Raw genomic sequence first — 14,014 nt, forward strand, 5'->3', positions numbered from 1 at the left:
TAGAGACCTATAAGGAGAAATTAATTTAATGATAATAACAAATAGATCATGATGTATTTTTGGAAATTTGAACATAATTTTGTCAACACCACTCTATCATAAAATTAAACACATTATATATGAAAATATTCTACTGTTGATACCTTGTGATTTGGGGAATTAAATAATCTTCTCTCATCCGCCCATGACTAACTGATAAACATGAGACATGAATCATTAAATGAATAGATGGGAAAAATATAAAAGGGGAACTACTCAGAAACCATTTTAGCTCTCCAAAAAACAACTCTTCTTTTGCATATTTGATTCAAATAAGCAATTGGTTTACAAGCACAAAAATAGTAGTTCTTTGGAATAGAAATGTATTGCTAGTATGTGTCGATGTGTGTGAATTGGGTAGCCATACAAATTTGTTTAATAAATAATAAACTTTAACAAATGTGAATGTCATGCTATGTATTAAGCTGTTGAACTGATCTTTTGGAACAGATTTGGCAGTGATATATTAGATTTTTAACAGTATTTTTGTTAGAAAAGAGAAGAGGAAAACCTTTTGCTGCAGAGAATGATTTAAAGATAAATTATTATATTTGTAAGACTCCATTAGACATGTCCCAAGGAAATTTGACAGTGTATTACAAAAATGGTGTCTGGTAATTTGTATGTTAATGGCTTAGCTAAAGAGCTTAACTAAACAGTGTGATGTTACAGCATTCCTTTTTTTAATAGAGAACAATTGCTCTTAAGCTTCTCTTTCAAGAGGCTTGGGGGAATATAAGAAAATTTTTAAAAAACCTCTTTAAACACAACTTCAGTACCAATGCTTTATAATGGAAATTTGGACCCTGGGATCAAATTCATACAGCCTGCTGAGATCTAATGTATTATTTTGTTGTGTGTTTGACTAGGATGTTGTATGGGTCCAGCCATGGTTTATGGCTGAACACGTTTATGTTAAGGATTAATCGCTGAGGGCTGAAATGTTACACAAGTACAACAAATGTTAGTTTATTCCATACATTGTGGAAAAGCAAATCACCCTTTCCACATTTTGTTGAACTCAAGCCCGCTGTTCTTTAGCTGCACTGAATTCCACAAGCATTTTTAAAAAAATGGACATTGTATATGGTGTCTGAACATGGATTTTATTTCTGCTGGTGTCTAGTGTCACTCTAGTCTAGTACATCATGTTGTTACCTCTTAGGGTAAAAAACCGGCTTGCCTGGATATATATATATATATATTTTTTGGTATCTGGCCAGTTTAGTTTCCTTTTAAACTGCATGCAAATGCAGCTTCAGAGGGTCGCAGGCTACAGCAGTTGCAAAGCTCCCAATGTCTTGAGGGTCTCCTGTTAAGCCCAAGCCAAATGGTCCAGTGAATGTCAGATGATTGGATTAAGCAATTCTCTTTCTGTAAATGAATGCATGTCTCCTCCACCGGTGGTCTTCTGTCAAGAAGCTCCCATGCTTTACTAGAGAAAGTGGTTTTAATTGTCAAGGCCCACATTTATTTCATCAAGTGTAACTTCTTTCCTGGCTTTATGAAAGGCTAACTTAGTCCAGAGGGGATTTGACTTCACAACCCACCTTGAAAGCAGTAGAAGGTGAAGCTCTTTGTATGTTAGGATCCATCAAGCTTAGAAAATAAGCTTTATTATTAGGATGGGAGGGTGTCCAAACTGGATCACCAGTCATACAAAATTAACATGAGGGGAGGATCCTGGAATCAAAAATAACAAAGCATGCCTTTTATTAAAAAAAAACCCTGAATGGAATGGAGGATGTGTATCTTATATTAGTTAATTGGATTAAATTAACAATTGGATAAGAATTCTGTGTTTAGAGCGATTGCAACATAGGTACTTTTGCCCAAAAATACAGTCATCATATCATCACTTTAAATGCCTTTTGATTCATAGCTTTGAGCTAACAACATGCCTTCAAACCATTTTTTAGCATTGGAGAAAGTAACATGGGTTTTACAAAATATTAAGCCAATAAGGACTATTTATAAATGATAGTTAAAAGACATCAAATTTTAAGAATATCGAGCCATGTGAATGTTTGCTCAGATATTTAGTTTGCTTCAGCTCAGAGTTTGTGAGCAATTTACAATTTGCCTACTATAGTAAGATTAAAAATTACAAAGAACAAAACAATAAAGAACAGTAAACATCAGAAATATATTGCTGCAACCACTTTAAAACATGCAGCTTAAACCTGGGGATAGTCCACAATCTCTTCTCCAAAATCATTTTTCAAACAACTTAACAGGGAGAGAGGAGGCCTTATATCTGGGGAGAGGTTAATTCCACAAGAAGGATATGTTGCCACCTGCACATCATATTTCTATAGATCTAAAGCAGAGGTGGTATTCAGCAGGCTCTGACCAGTTCTGGAGAACCGGTAGCGGACATTTTGAGTAGTTCAGAGAACTGGCAAATACCACCTCTGACTGGCCCCGCCCCCATCTATTCTCTGCCTCCTGAGTCCCAGCTGATTGGCTGGGTCTTCTTTTGTTGCCCTGCACAGGAGAACAGAGCTGGAAAGCAGGTTAGTGGGGTGGAGAGGGAATGGAGATTTTGCAGTATCCTTCCCCCAGGAGTGGGGTGGGAATGGTAATTTTACAGTAACCTTCCCCTGCCACACCATGCCCACCACACCACGCCCACAGAACTGTTAGTAACATTTTTGAATCCCACCTACTGAGTTGAGAGGACACTGGTTTTCCATCAGTTATGAAAATAGGAATTTGGACTGCACATTCAAGTTTACTATTTTCTCCACTTTGTTATTTAAATTGGAGTAAATGTGAATATTTAATCTTATCATAGGAACTCTTATCATAGGATGGGAATACATAAGATACAATAGTATACAGAACAGATAATTGCCTAGGAATCCAGCTTAACTCCCTTCTTCCAGACATATCAACTAAACAAAGAAGCTTTATTTATAGCTCCCACAATGCTTCTTATCTGAAATCCTTTTGGGTCATTATGCAAATTAAATAATGATTAAAAAAAGAAAGAGGGTCTGCGCAATGTAATACTTACAGGATATTCACTCCTTGTTCTGGGCCAGGATTTCAAAATGGCTCAAGGCTTGACAAATGTATATTTGATTGAAAAATAATAATAATAATAGAATAACAGAGGTGGAAGGGATCTAACAGATTTAACAAATAATCAGAGTTGGAAGGGACCTTGTAGGTCATCTAGTCCAACCCCCCACCCAAGCAGGAAACCTACACCATTTCTGACAGATGGCAGTCCAATCTCTTCTTGAAAGTCTCAAGTGATGGCGCTCCCACAACTTCCAAGGGCAAGCTGTTCCATTGGTTGGTTGTTCTCACTGTCAGAAAGTTTCTCCTTATTTCCATGTTGAATCTCTCCTTGTTCAGTTTCCATCCATTATTCCTTGTCTGGCCTACAGGCGCTTTAGAAAACAGCTTGACTCCTTCCTCTCTGTGGCAGCCCCTCAAATATTGGAAGACCGCTATCATGTCTCCCCTGGTCCTTCTCTTCACTAGACTAGCCATGCCCAGTTCCTCTAACCATTCTTCATATGTTTTAGTCTCCAGTCCCCTAATCATCCTGGTTGTTCTTCTCTATACTTTTTTCTAAAGTTTCAACATCTTTTTTGTAATGTGGTGACCAAAACTGGATGCAGTACCCTAGGTGTGGTCTTACTAAGGCTTTATAGAGTGGTATTAGTACTTCCCTTGATCTTGATTGTATCCCTCTGTTAATGCAATTTAGAATTGCATTAGCTTTTTTGGCTGCTGCTGCACACTGCTGGCTCATATTTAGCTGGTTGTCCACTAAGACTCCAAGATCCCTCTCACAGTTACTACTTGGAGTTCTTCTAGTCCACCCACCTGCTCAGGCAGGAAACCCTATATCATTTCAGACTAATGGTTGTCCAATCTCTTCTTAAAAACTTCCAGGGTTGGAGCATCCACAACTTCAGGAGGCAAGTTGTTCCACTGATTAATTGTTTTAATTGTCAGGAAATTTCTCCTTAATTCTAGGTTGCTTCTCTCCTTGATTAGTTTCCATCCATTGCTTCTTGTCCTGCCTTCTGGTGCTTTGGAGAATAGATTGACTTCCTCTTCTTTGTGGAACACTGCTATCATTTCACCCCTAGTTCTTTTCATTAAACTAGACATACCCAATTCCAGCAACAGTTCTTTATATGTTTTAGCCTCCAGTTCCCCTAATCATCTTTATTGCTCTTCTTTGAAGTCTTTCTAGAGTCTCAACATCTTTTTTACATTGTGGTGACAATGTATGCAGTATCTAAATGCAGTATGCCAAGTGTGGCCTTATCCTGGGGTGGGATTCTACCGGTTCAGACCGGAGTGGAGGATCACCGAAGCGGTTGTTATACTGGTGGAATCCCACCCCTGGCCTTACCAAGGCATTATAAAGTAGTATTAACACTTCATATGATCTTGATTATATCCTTCTGTTAATGCAGCCTAGAACTGGGTTGGCTTTTTTTGGCAGCTGTATCACACTGCTGGCTCATATTTAAGTGATTGTCTACTAGGACTCCAAGATTGTCTACTAGGACTCCAAGATCCCTTTCACAGTTACAAATCTGGTCTGTTTGTGGGATATATGCAAGGGAAGACCCATTAAACCAAATAGGCATCTTAGTGTTTCCCTTCAAAGAGTCTTTGGAATACAATAAGGCACACAGAGTTAGCCTGTAAAAAGATGGGTGGGAAATAAATGTAACAAATTAAACAAATGAAGCATACACGTAAGAAGTAGTATATCCTGCTAGTTTTAGATCCTGGATTGAATAGTCTTATTTCTACAAAGGAGAAGGAAAAAGGGCTGTCCCTTTAAGGTCAGGTAGGAAGCATGCAGCTAACATTTCTCTTTGTTCTTGCCCTGTCTCACAGAATCCCTGCAAGCCCATGCTTTGTTTGTTCCTATGTTCCTGAGGAGTTAGAGAAATACCCGAAGGAATCAAAGACAAAGACCTGCTATAAAAGATTTTTTTATTATTTTATTTATTTATTATCTAGGATCTCTAGCCCGCAATGCGTATTAATATTTTGGTGCAGACAAAGGCAGTAATAGTCTGAGTGATCCTGCCCAGCAGATGTGTCTGTATTACATGCCTGGTCAGGACAGACTTTTTTCAGTGTTTTCAAAGGGGGAATGTTAAGATCATTCTTCTTTTTGTTGCCATATTAAGAGATTATAAGTGTGTGTTTTCCGCTTTAAACTGGTGGAAACCTATTTTGCAGCAGATAGGGCCAGAGAAGCTCCATACCAATAGAACAAAATATTTGTAGCTCAGGTTGGGAAATTTGGTGTTGCCTGAGCTTGGTTGTTTTCTTGTAGACGTTTCATCATCCAACTAGGTAACACCATCAGTGCTGTGCAATGAAATGTCTGCAAGAAAACAACCAAGTTCAGGCAACTCCAAGGACCCTGAAGACATAGGTTTGGGGACAGTATATGGCTGTGAACATGTGAGTACTCAGGTGTATCCCTTTTAAAGATATCAAGGGGAAAAAAGTGCTGTATTGCTCCTGGCATTTGCAGAAGCCAAACCTGTTTCTCTTGCCTGCTTCTGGATTAGTTGTGATCTCAGTTGTTTTCAAAAGAAACCAAACCAAGGACAGAAATCGAAACTATGCATTCATTGTAGCTTGACAGGGGTTATTGTTCGGCACTTCTGCCCTTTGAGACTTTAATCCCTTTTTTGATTTTTAAGTTTGAGAGCTTGCTTTTATGTGTGATCTTGCATAAAATGGGAGGGAAAGAAGGAGGAAGGGAGGGAGAAAGGGAAGGAAGGGATTTATCTCTTTCATCAAAGTAACAGAGCCCTTCATACAGCTTTCTGGAACTCGTGGGTACAGGATAGAGATGTTGTGTATGTGCATATGGGGATGCATATGTGGCATGCAGGGAGCCCTCGAGTCAAAGAAAAATGAATGTGGGGAAAAAAACAACTCTCAGGTCTCTGAAAATCTGAGGCTGTGCTTATTTTTAGGATGAATTTTGGGGCAAGGGTAGGATTGTCTTTTTCAGAGAAACTCAAGCGCCAGAGAAATCAGGAGATTCAGGCAGTTCAAATGAGTATAAAGCTTTATTGCAAGCTTACGTACTCCACAAAAATCTAAACCACTAGTGGTCAAGGGAAATGAGCAGCAAGTTAAAGGAATTCAAGGTGGGCTGGAGTTAGATCTTTTATGGGCCCTCGCTGTGCAGGGACTTGTAACTGATGACATGTTTGACCCTTCCCTTGGGCTCATCCTGGTCATCACCTACAGAAATACAGTGCATGTGTATGTTGCATACAGTGTGTGTATATAGACTCTGTCTCTCCTTCTCTCACACACACAGAGTGGTGGGATTCAACATTTTTTACTACCGGTTCTGTGGGCGTGGCTTGGTGGGCATGGTGTGGCTTGGTGGGCGTGGCAGGGGAAGGATACTGCAAAATCTCCCATTCTCTCCCCACCCCACTAACCTGCTTTCCAGCTCCGTTCTCCTGTGCAAGGCAACCAAAGAAGACCCAGCCGATCAGCTGGGACTCGGGAGGCAGAGAATAAATGGGGGTGGAGCCAGTCAGAGGTGGTATTTGCTTGTTCTCTGAACTACTCAAAAAATTCCACTACCGGTTCTCCAGAACTGGTCAGAACCTGCTGAATACCACCTCTGCACACACACAATGGAATCAGGCATCAATCAAGTCTAGGTCACTTGGCTGCTAGACTTGTGTTACCATCAGCTGCTTCTCTGAGCAGCCTTGCTGTTAGACCCCATCAGAAATTTGTTGTCCTCCCCCCCAAATATATCTCTTGGACCTCTTCTTGGTAACTCTTCCACACTCCCTTTGCAGCCCTATGGAACTGAAGAAGAGCTTTGGCTTGCAACTGTTTCCTTCCTGAAGTTCAGCGTTGCTCCTTTCCTTCTGCTGAGCTGCTTTGAGGGCTCTGAGGAGCAGAAATCTGGGCTGTTCAATCAAACAACTGAACTGATAAATAAGAACCGGCAAAGTCTAAATAATGTATGATTTAATGAAAAAGGCACTTTCATTATAAATAAATAACGATATTTATTTTCATTATGTGTTGATTTGATTGGTTGATTGATGTGGTCTTCAACTCACCAACTGGCTGTCAGCCAGTCTTCATAAATCTAACGCATAAAACCGCAGCTTGTACTAGCAGGGCTTGAACTGAACAAAAGCACTCAGTGGCCTGCTATAAAACTCAGGACAATATGATTTGTGCCTCAGTTGTATATAGCCCTGCTCTTTGTTTTACACAGATGCCACAAGAAATAAATACATATCTCACCAATATCAATCATCTGCAAAGGAAGTGAAGGATACCACATAGGAGTTGACATCATTATACAAATAAAGTAAGGTGTAGTTCCATTGGAAGTCAAGATAATTTTTTGTGTGCGTGCCTTAGGAAAAATACCCTGCATTTCAATGGCATCACAGCTTGTTAGGGATATCACTTTATCTTTGAATTTTCCTCCCTCTTTCTCACTGTTATTCTAATGTTTCCTCAGTATATACAGGATCTTTTCCTCAACACTGAAGAGATTAAGACTCTTAAATAAGCTGAACTATGATTTTTCTTTTTTGAAAATTTTATTGATTTTTAAAAACAAACATAAACAAACAAAACATAGAACATAAAAACATAAAACATCTTTTTTGAAAGCAGCATGATCCTGGGTTACATCTCTTCATACAGACACAAATTCAAGTTCATGTTCATTTTTATATACCATTCCATATCTTATTACCATTCTACATTTTCTATATAGCTTCTCTCCTCTTTTAACTTTCTTAATTTTATTTTATTTATTTCATCTCAATTCAAATCATTGTACTTATATTCTTTGTCTGTCCTGTTTCAGCTGTCTATTATCTTTTCTCATTAAACAAAATTTCTCCTGTAATCACTAATTGGATTATGACGCCTTTATATCTTTCCCCTAAAATTATAACACTTAATATAATACATAACTTCCGTTCGGATTCTGCTTGGTACATTCTAAAACTACACACTGCATTTTAAAAAAGAACAAATTATAAATATGTAATATAATTAAAACGACAATCCATACCAATTCAATTCTATCATTAATATTAATATTCATTTAAATCTTAAACATTTTACACATTACTTTTCAAATAAATATCATACTTCTATGGGAACACTTATAAACTTTCCATAGTTTCTTCCCCCCCCACTTCACTTATATTTTATAAAACATTGAGTAGTTAAAATGTTCCCATTCCTTCCTAATTCAATTCTCTCATTTATTTCATTTCATTTATTTTGTTCACAAAAGTTTCACTGAATTACACTGACTATTTTAACCCACTTTTTAATCATATGTTGTTTCCAATTTTCTAACATTATTTCTAATACAAATACAACAATACAATCTTATGTACCTTTACAGAATCCCTTTTTCAATTAAATTTTCACCCATTATCTCTGAATAAGTCCTGTTTCTTTACATCTTGCTCCAAACCTTTGTAACTTCTCTTCCCTTCCTTCTTCCCTTTCTTCTTCTCTCTCCCCTTTTTACCCCCTTGTCTCTCCACCTCCATTTCCCTCTTCTGTATTCCCCTTTTCTGTTGCTTTCCAACATTATATCCACTTTTTACATTATTTTTCCCTTTTTTGGCTGTTTTTTTAAGTCTTAAATTCTCCATTCTCTTTCCCCCCTTTCCCCTTTCTTCCCCAGATAGAGTTACTTGTTCATTAAAGATGGCTTCTTCTTTGTCCCACTCTTCTAGTTGCGTAGTCTTTTCTTGTTGTTTCTCATAGGTGCAGATCGCCATTTCTAAGAATTGAAAAATGGAGCCAAAGGAGCCCTTTCGTTCTTGTGCCTCTTCTTTATATTTTTTAAATTCCATTTTCAGTTCATCCAGAAGTGATGCCATTGTAGAATTTTTTAAACAACCACCCAATTGTTTTTAGTCATTCAAATATAATTTCCAAAAATTCCAATGTCACCTAGCAGTCCAAATACACACAAGCTGTTTCTTTTAACACTTTCTTCTTTTTTCACTTTCTCTTCCTGGGGTTACTATTTAGTTGCAAAGTTCCAGTTAAAATGTATCTTATAGAAGTCTTATTAAGATTTAACTTTTGATTATTTTGAGTTCCAGGCAGACTCCTCCTTCCAAATACTGCCCTTATTCTTTTCCTCTCCCTTCCCACTTATAACAAAAAAAGAATTTGTTAAGTGTTCAGAATTTTTTCTTGTCCCCTTGGCATTTAATTATATTTCCAGTTTAGTTACCTATTGGTGCCAAAGCGGATTTTTCCGATTTCTCATTCAGCTCTCTTCGCTGTCAACGTAAGGAAGGAGAGTGAAGAAAAAAAAACTTTCCCATTTCACTTTCATTTGCTGCTTCCGACTCTTCTTTGGGAGCGATGTATCTTTTATAAAATTTAAATTCCAGGATACCTTAGTTGTTGCTTTTTATCCTGGTCAGCCAAAACTTTCATTTCTTAACTTCCTCCTGCACTTTCTTTTCCGGTTGAGTGCTTCTTTGAGGCAGCCATTTCTGACCGTCGCTCTTACCGCCTTCGGGAAAGGGAATTTGGCCAGCTGAGGAGGAGAGATGCGGCTCTCCTCAACCCTGCTGGCGCTCCCCCGTCTTCACCACCTCTACGGGGTGGCTTAGCCCCGAAGCCAGCTGGCTCGGGGCGCTCCACTGGCGAGCCCAGGCAGAAACCGCGCATGATCGCGGATTCCTGTCTGCCGCTGAAGCCCTGCAAACCGGAAGCACCAATAAGCTGAACTATGATTGATTGTCAGTTAACCATAAATACTGTATATACTGTATACAAAACATATCTCAATACCTATTGTCCATTGTTGTGCCTACCATTCTTCTTAATCATGGTGAATAAATTGACCATTAAATCTCCATCATTGTTTCTATGATTTCATCTCTTTTATTTGCATTATTCTGTTGATTTAAAGTTTAATTGTAGACAAGAATTGTAAAGAAAGCAGCATGGTATGCTGTAGGAGGGTGCTGAAGAGAGAGAACCTTATGTTACACTTCCCACAATTCTGGAATTTAAAAGGAAATATAATTGCCTTTTGCTCTATCAGCAATTTCCTTAATAGCTTTCATTGTCTTCTCGCCCATCTCTTTTCCTTTTATCTTGCCCTTTTCCTATTCATTTCATTGAAAACAATACTGCAATTGCAATTCCAGAAAAATCCTAGGTTATAGGATTTGATCATGCTAATCTTTTGATAATGATATGTAGTTTTGGCCTGGTTCTTATACTAACCAAATGGTTGATACACTTATCAAAACTATTAAACACTTGTCAAAACAATTAACAATTTATTATTTATAAAGAATACTAGTGTAATAGAGACTTTGTTACTAAACTCAAAAAATTATATTTCTTCTTATCTTTTTTAATATTATGAAAACAATTCAGTGTACTTTGCTTGGTGTCTTTTATTAATATTGTATTTGAGCATCAATTGTACAATTAATTGTAGTAATTATCTGTCCATGTATAGACATTATCTTTAAAAAAATATCTCTCCGTTTTAAATAAAAAGGAGGGGAAAAAACCTGTTAAGCATTTTAAGTTCTGTTATTGTTATAATTAAAAAATCTTACACTAAGTCAGGGATCTCCAAACTTGGCAACTTTAAGACTTGTGGACTTCAACTCCCCGAATTCTGAGAGTTGAAGTCCACAACTCTTAAAGTTGCCAAGTTTGAAGACCCCTGCACTAAGTGGTAGTCCAGATTCTTGGTCATGCAATCAGATATTCAATCAATCAGTCAGTCAGTCAGTCAATCAATCAAGTCTTGGCCTTAATGCTACTGAAATTCTCCACCCTCTGCTTTTAGGCCTTTTCATTTGTGGTTCAATTCTCTGGTAACTGAAAGCTCCTGCTTCTGATATTCCTGCTGAATGTTACCATATCTTGTCCTTTAAAGCAGGGCTGTCAACCTCCTGACTTCTCCCGGAAGTTCTACTGCAGATTCTTCAAAACTCCATCTGTATATATCTCAGGATGCTGTTTCCTCAAAAAGGCTTTGAGATGAAGGGAAGGTATTCAGATGAATAACCAGTTTTCTTGCTATGTTTGTATTTCAGGGACAGTCAAGCTTATTCACTTCTGATCTACGCAGAGCAATTTCCCTTCAGCATGTTTGCTTCTTGTGATAGTCTTCATCTTTTGGACCTGACAATCTCCAATTGGTAGAGTCACCTGTTCTTTGTCATTTGTCAGACAGTTTCAGAGTGAAATTTTCAAAGTGGATTTTGGCACAGAAGGTAATTCCACTGGTTTTAAAGTCATCACCTTGTCTTTTGGTTTATTTAATTTTATAGAACGTAATTGATGGGAGATCAAATACCATTCATCTCACAGATTGAGCAAACATACAGTGACTTCAGTGTCTAGGGTACTGATAAATCGTTCTTTCAAGGTTGGGCTGTCTTTTGCCTTCTGAAGGGTACACCAAACTGGCTCTTTCTGCAGCCACTGCAGATTGTAGAGTCTTAGAACGTTTTAGAAAAGTGGGACTTGAACTGCACCATGAAGCAAGAAACCTTATAGAGCAAGAAAGAAATGGAGCCAGGATTTCCTTTAACATAAGGCTAGCCTAGTTCCATGCCTAGCCAGATCCAAGAAGAGAGCCCAAACCAGACAGTCAAAATGGAGGATCATGAACTGAGATGGGCTTTTACCCAATTTAGGAAACATCATTGACTGACAGAAGCAAGTTTGTACCAGATGTGGGATAGATAACCAGAAATTATGTACAAGGTTTCTACTTCAACTCCCGACAACCTTTCCTCTAAATACTAATCCTTATAGTCCAAAAAAATCAAGAAGGCATCAGGATACTCACTTACATATACATCACTATATATACCTATATATAGTATAGAATATATACCACTAGCAACTTCATATTTAATAGATAAAAATAACAATGTTTGCTCTAACTATGGATGACTTCATGGACATATTACTCTGGGATTTTAGTTTAATTAATTTAATTAGATTTAATTAACCTTGTCTTGTACTTTCACTGTTTGCGCGCGCTCTCTCTCTCCCCCCCCCCTCCCCCCTCCCTCCCTCCCTCTCTCTTCCTCTCCCTCCCTCCCTCTATTTCTCCCTCTTCTCTCTCTCTCTCCCCTCTGAATAATTACTCTCATTGGTTTTCACTTTCAACTTTCATATATAAGTGCCTCTTTACTCCTTCATCCATCTTTTGGGGATCAAAGACAGATTTAGGAATCTGAAACAATTGGTATTAATTGTTATGGAGATGGCTAATCTATGAATCCTTGCCTCCTATCTATTGTACAGAGAAAAAATTGTCAACAATGGTAGGACAAAAACAGCTTTTCTCAAAAAGGATTTGTCACCTCCATCACTGTCAGAAAAACAAATCAGCTCTTTAGTGAACAAATGAAGTTGTTTAAATATCTGGGCTTTTCCTTTCAACTCCCAGGAGTCTGGAAAAAACAACCATGGGCTACTTTTGTACAGGTCCACAGATTTTCTAATGTTATTTTTTTTGCATTACATCAACTCTAAGGGTAGCAATTACGTGGCCTGAACCATAATAATTTTCAGAGAGAAAGTTATTAGACTTCTGTTACATAGCACATGGGTTTGCAATCAGTGTAACCCAAGCCTTCAAAAGAAAAAAAGAAAAAAAATCCAATGGCATTTTTAAGAATATTGCTGTGAATACCCAGGTATCTTCTGAACTCTTGATGACATTTGACAACTAGGTTGTTCTGTATAGAGGATCTCGTGTGGTTCTGATGCCTCAAATCCTGGCTTCAGTTACTTCCTCATCAATAGCTCCCTATTTTTTCCTGATCTTACCTAACAAATGGGGGAAAGGTGTAGATTTGAACTTAACCTTTTATGTCATACTGGTTCAATGGTTGACCTCAGTCAGCCTTGACAGGGTATTGCTGAATTAAACAACAAGTTGTTATTGGTGAATTTGTTTTTACCAAGGTTATATATCATATATGCATTGCTTTTAAAAAAAATATATACTATTGTATTTATTGTTAGCTTCTCTGATGTAGACATAAATTGAAATGATAATGATGATAAGATAGTTAGATGGTAGATATGGATTTGATGTACCACAATGTTCGGTGGGAATTATTTTTTGCCACGCTTCTGCTATTTCCCTAAATCTAAAGTTAGATTATGACCGGATTTCAGATTAAAATATTTGTATTAATTATTCATTCTTTGATAAATCAAACAAATGACATAGGAAATCCCCCATTAAGAACTAAATTTTCAAAAATGTAGCAAAACTATTCCGACGTTGATACTGTATGTTTCATATTTCACTTAGAGTTGAAATAACAACTTTTGATGTTGAGGGAGACTTGAAAATGTTAGTCTATAATTTTTTTATGGTACTGCTATTCAGCTTTTCAAATTCATTTTGTTGTCAACTAACTTATATTGCTGTTTCAGCACTTCAGAGGGAGATCTACCCATGGCATGGAAGGCAGGCTATGGGAGACCATGTAATACACCTGCATAGGTTGTTTTCCCACAATGAAAAAGATGATAAATGGGATATATTATGATCATCCATAGATCTGAAGTTCCCAGGTCCCTGGTTCCAGACACCTCACCCTAGCCCCCCAAAAGAACCCTCAAGTATATCAATCCTGAAATAGCTTTTTCTTCCCATTAATTACAATGGATCAGGAGTGTTAATGTCTCCCTGCTTTTATATATAATACATTTCCCCCTTTTTTGACCTGCTAATTGTAGAAACAAATAGCCTTCCCAATACATCCCCCCACCACACACATTTAGAAACATGCAGTGCTAAGTCTACCTTAATACACCATCAAGGCAGTTTTGAAAGTGATGCAAATAAGAAGTGGGAGTAGACAGGTTTATATTTCATCAACTGTGTCAAAAACCACATGATTCTTTCAGATCAGAAACCTTCGCA

At 37.7% G+C, this 14,014-nt stretch overlaps 1 protein-coding gene across 1 annotated transcript in view; it reads left to right on the top strand.

Moving 5' to 3' along the window:
- The first annotated feature begins 11,150 nt into the window (after positions 1-11,150).
- The window catches only part of FAIM2 (Fas apoptotic inhibitory molecule 2), a 106,413-nt gene continuing 103,549 nt past the window's right edge, over positions 11,151-14,014 (top strand). Inside the window, exon 1 of the mRNA XM_087953989.1 lies at positions 11,151-11,255. The gene's annotated coding sequence lies outside the window, so the exon portion shown is untranslated. The remainder of the gene's footprint in view (positions 11,256-14,014) is intronic.

The sequence above is a fragment of the Notechis scutatus genome, chromosome 2, assembly GCF_049901735.1.
Source record: "Notechis scutatus isolate UNSWTSFEM ecotype Mainland chromosome 2, rNotScu1.2, whole genome shotgun sequence".
Lineage (NCBI taxonomy): Eukaryota > Metazoa > Chordata > Lepidosauria > Squamata > Elapidae > Notechis > Notechis scutatus.